The following is a 5649-nucleotide window of genomic DNA, read 5'->3' on the forward strand; positions in this document are numbered from 1 at the left end:
GAGGGGAAGCGGCGGGAGGGGGGGTCGGGGGAATCCGGGGCGGGGGGGGGGACCCGGCTCCTCCGCCCCCTCCGCGCCTCCGCCGGCGGCGGCCGGAGCCCGGTCGCTCCCCGACGGCTTGGTGAAGGGCGGTGCCGGGGAGCCGCCTCCGCTGGGAGCGGCGCGACTGGCGCTAACGGGCCTGCGAGCCCGGCGGTTGCGTCTGCGGGCGGATTTCAAAGCCGGCCGCCCCGCCGCCGCCCTCCTCCCCGGGTGCCCTCAGGGCTGTTCTGCCGGATCTCCGGGAGAGAGCTCTCCCATCCTCTGCCCCGCTGCCTTCCCAGCCCCGGCCAGGGCCCGCTCTGCCCGCTGGCCCGGCCTGACGGGCCCGTCCCCTGCGGGCAGCAGCCGCCAGGCGAAGAAGAAGCAAATTCTGTGTAATACGCTGTCTGGAGACGTGGGTTGCTTTGGGGATACATCAGTATCGGCATTTCTGAAATGAGTATTTAGTATAATTTAGGTTTTGGGAGATATTTGAGTGTAATTAAGTTCATTATAATTTGGAATGAAAGCAAAAGGAGAGCTCCTCTGTACATTTAGTGTTGATTTCGTTCCAGACTAAGTAACGTCTGTCCAGTTTTCTTTGGAAGTTGTCCTCTTGCCTGCTGGGTAGCAGAGAGAGCATGGGACAGAGCATCAAAGGACTTTATGGAAGGTTTTCACTGTCAGCTTCGAGAATGTCTGAAACCCCCTGACAGCTCTGAGGACGTCTGGAAGGGTTTCCTTCGAGACGTTTGTACCCAACTGAACGGGTGGTTTCTTGCATCCTGTCACACAGGCTGTCCAGATGGCCGAGCTCTCTGCTGCAGATTCGGGGGGCATATTACATCGTGCAGGGAGATACGTTTTGGTTCTGTTTGGTTTGTCATTCCTGCTCTCACAAGCTGTGTAATACGCACATGGGCAAGATCAGGAATCCTGAAGCTCTTTATTTCAAAGGTTTTTTTAATTAATTACATTTATATTAAAAAAAAAAATGTTTTTGCAATTATGGAGTGTTATCACTGGTTTGACTGCTGCTTTAAATTGTTGTATCTATGGTGCTCTTGTTCGCCTTTGTGAGAAAGTGACCGTTAGATAATACATTTTTTGTATCATAATACATTAAGCTCATAAGCCTAAAACCCCACAATGGTACTATCTTCATTACTCTTTCACATCTCATACAAAATGTAACAGAGGAGCACTAATGTAATCTGACTACAGCACTATTAAAATGTTAAACCATAAATATCTTTTTGCTGTATAAATAAATTTAAAATTGTCAAGAAGAAGAATGACATAGGATTTAGAATCTGGGGGTGTGAAGCAGGTCTAAAAGCACAGACTTGAAACCATAAGGTACTGAAGTGCTAAAAGAGCAGAACAAGGGAGAGTATACAGGAGAGGATCTTTTTTTAACTCTGTATATTATTAAATGTACCAGGGCTTAGGTATAATTTGCAGTCTGATTTGCTTGAAAAAGAGGCTTTTCAACCCCCTGCAAACCCCAGAAATAGAAATCCTACCAATCACGACAGTTCTTCATGCGTATTTATAATAAAAGTGAGGTTGATAAAATAACCAAAAATCTTTATAGTATTTTTACTATGCAGATCATTTTTCCTTCCAAGTCTGAAGAAGCTATTTCTTCATCCCCTGGCTCTGAACTGGATTGTAAATGCATACCCTGACATCTGTCTAGGTATTTATACCCTGTTCTTCACAGGTCTACACATTTAGAAACCAGTTCTGTTCTTGGAGACATCTCTACAGAGAATTTTTGCCATTACACTCGTCTGTGGATATAAGCCATGTGCAGCCCATTATATCCTTCTTCAGAACCAAGTGTCCCATTTGCCCCCAGCAGAACTAGGATACGGGAACGTGCTCGGGTGTCTCGTTAGAGCTCTTCATTCAGAAGCTAGAGGTGATTCAGAACTTAAAAAAGTTTTCCAGACTTAAATCATTCCCTGTCCTGTCCTAATCCATAACATGATTGCTTGGAAACAAGTGGCTCTTCACTTATGTTGTCATCACAGCCAGGTTAATATCTGTGCAAAATGAACAGCAAATGCAAACCTAATAATCTGCTTCGGTAACAAAGTTTACACCCATTTTCCACACAAAGGCTGTAAGGTTAGATGTTTTTTTTCTGGACTCTGCCAAAAATTCACTATCTGACCTTGAACGATTATCTTACTCCTCTACATTTTACTTCGCTCATTTGTAAATCGAGCACTATGTCACCTTCTTCAGAGGGGTACTCTGAGAATTTATTATCTTTGCAGAGCAGTTTAAGGCTCTTGGATTAAAGATGCCTTGTAAATGCCCGGAATTATTGTTGATCAATGGCAGAAAATGCTCTTCTGTGGGATTGCATTGAATGGTCAATGGTGGATGCGTGAAGTCTTTTCCCTATTGACCGCAGGGCTTTCTCCAGTGCTCATAACTAGGCAGGCAATATGGACGGGTCTGTGATGTTGGCTAAACACGGCATGGGCTGGAAAACTATTTTAGATTCTAGTCTGACTGAAGTAAAACACAATTCACCAATACCACAGAAAACCGCACCGGTTTTCTTCCCTTTGTTCAGCTTGACATCAGTCACCGAACAAGGACAGAAGGTCCAGACAACTATCAATTTTCAAGTCAGCCAAAACACAGCTTAACTGGGAAGTAAGTAGCACAAAGTCTTATGATCCTCTATTCTGCAGCAGGAATTTTACCTTTTCTAATGAAGAAAAATATAACTTTGGGAGAGATGAGCCGTATTTATAGACTACACACCCTTCCACATGGTTCAGTACCAAGGATGACTGTGCAGCTATTTTAGCTCCTTGATTTTTGCCATTACACTCGTCTGTGGATATAAGCCATGTGCAGCCCATTATATCCTTCTTCAGAACCAAGTGTCCCATTTGCCCCCAGCAGAACTAGGATACGGGAACGTGCTCGGGTGTCTCGTTAGAGCTCTTCATTCAGAAGCTAGAGGTGATTCAGAACTTAAAAAAGTTTTCCAGACTTAAATCATTCCCTGTCCTGTCCTAATCCATAACATGATTGCTTGGAAACAAGTGGCTCTTCACTTATGTTGTCATCACAGCCAGGTTAATATCTGTGCAAAATGAACAGCAAATGCAAACCTAATAATCTGCTTCGGTAACAAAGTTTACACCCATTTTCCACACAAAGGCTGTAAGGTTAGATGTTTTTTTTCTGGACTCTGCCAAAAATTCACTATCTGACCTTGAACGATTATCTTACTCCTCTACATTTTACTTCGCTCATTTGTAAATCGAGCACTATGTCACCTTCTTCAGAGGGGTACTCTGAGAATTTATTATCTTTGCAGAGCAGTTTAAGGCTCTTGGATTAAAGATGCCTTGTAAATGCCCGGAATTATTGTTGATCAATGGCAGAAAATGCTCTTCTGTGGGATTGCATTGAATGGTCAATGGTGGATGCATGAAGTCTTTTCCCTATTGACCGCAGGGCTTTCTCCAGTGCTCATAACTAGGCAGGCAATATGGACGGGTCTGTGATGTTGGCTAAACACGGCATGGGCTGGAAAACTATTTTAGATTCTAGTCTGACTGAAGTAAAACACAATTCACCAATACCACAGAAAACCGCACCGGTTTTCTTCCCTTTGTTCAGCTTGACATCAGTCACCGAACAAGGACAGAAGGTCCAGACAACTATCAATTTTCAAGTCAGCCAAAACACAGCTTAACTGGGAAGTAAGTAGCACAAAGTCTTATGATCCTCTATTCTGCAGCAGGAATTTTACCTTTTCTAATGAAGAAAAATATAACTTTGGCAGAGATGAGCCGTATTTATAGACTACACACCCTTCCACATGGTTCAGTACCAAGGATGACTGTGCAGCTATTTTAGCTCCTGTCTTCCACCAAACTGTGAAATGTGACAGTGAAATGAAAAACATCCAACATGCATGTCTCAGTAATAGCTTTGTGTTATGGTGGTACCGCTTAAAGCAACTAAAAATGCGATTAAGCAATGTTTACCTTCGCAATTAAAAGGTTGCAAAGGTAGAATAGTCACTGCTTCTGTGATGATATTTCAGGGCTCTGACAGTTGTGTGGACACGAGTAAAACTTGAGCAAGAAAACCTGGTTTTGTTCCCAACCATTTGCCTCACCCTCCTGAGAGAGGTCACCATTCCAGGAGACAGAGCCACTAGACCTCGTGGTGGATCAGATCCTGAACCGCTGCAGGCTTCAGCCCTCTGGCCTAAGGTAACATGAGTCTTCAGTGCCCTGGTCTGAAAGCTGGGGTGGTTCTGGAGAGGATTCATGAGGAGAGTCCTTACTCGGAGGTGGCAGCATCTGTCAGTCAGGATGGCTGGGGACAGCGGCAACCTGACTGTGTGGCGGTGTAACGTGCCACCGCACGTCAGTCCGCGCTGTTAGTGCAGGAGAGCAGTGGGTGATGTGATTTACCTCGCTACTGAGCACGGTCAGGCGCCTCTTCTCTGCACAGCCGGTGAAGAGGACGAGCCACGGTGGCCACATTAGGCAGTTTGTTTCTCTGGATACCATGGCAGAGCCCGACAGTGCTCTTACACCAGTTCTGTAGCCATTGTGTTTCTGAATTTCAGCAGTCATCTTGATTTACATTGTTGTGAAGAGAGGAAAGACAGACACACTGTCTGTTTATACCATCCTTTACCATTTCTCAAATACCACTGTATATCATGCCAGGCAGTTTTAGGTACCATACACTATCAGCGCTCCTCCTAGAAGAGGGGGAAAAATGTTGGAAAAATGCCAGCTGAAGTACAATCTGATGTCCGGGTGCTCCCTCAACCGCTGTAACCTGGAGTGCACACAACACGGACAGGGGTACCAAAAGGTAAAGCCTCCCTCTTCCCCACTCCTCCTGAGTAAACCTGCTGGGGGGCAAGCTTCTTGTGATGGGATAGCGAGCCGTAATATTGTCTACTGGTCTGCAGATGGTAGGTGTTGTGCAGGACTGCTAGTATGGAACGGGATGAATCTACCCTACACAGCCTCTTGCTCCCTTGGAAACGCTCCAGAGGGTTGCTAGTCTTAAAAGAGAACAAATTGTGACGTTTGATAGGAAGGATTGGAAAAATAATGTACTTGTGCTATTTCACCCTCACTTTCCTAGGGCAAACAAACTCCCCATTGGGCCATTGGAAGCTGGAAACTCCCTTGCAGCGGTCAAAGATGTAACCCATTTCATTTAAAGTGAGTCTTTTCTACATGTAGTTTCCACAGTACAGTTGGACCCTAAATCTCTATATTAAATTAAATACAGGGAGCTTTCCCCATGAAGTTATTCAAATATAATGCTGATGAAGTAAGCATATACAGAAAAGAGTGACAAGCTGCAAGATGCTAGACGTATTAAAAATACATATAAAATTGCACTTGTGGAATCCTAAATGTCTTAATTAATGTTGTGATTTCAAAACAGTAAGGATTTCAACCTGTGAATACAATAGTGCTTCCTGGATAGCTTCTTTCAGTCACTTCCTGTTCCTTTCTTACAGGTTTTTAGTGAATCATTATTTCATATTTGAACACATTCAGGGAGGTAAGCACTAAATGTAGGCTGCTATTAAGCATCGAACCCTGCTCT

Source organism: Calidris pugnax, unplaced genomic scaffold, assembly GCF_001431845.1.
Source record: "Calidris pugnax isolate Ruff unplaced genomic scaffold, ASM143184v1 scaffold44, whole genome shotgun sequence".
Lineage (NCBI taxonomy): Eukaryota > Metazoa > Chordata > Aves > Charadriiformes > Scolopacidae > Calidris > Calidris pugnax.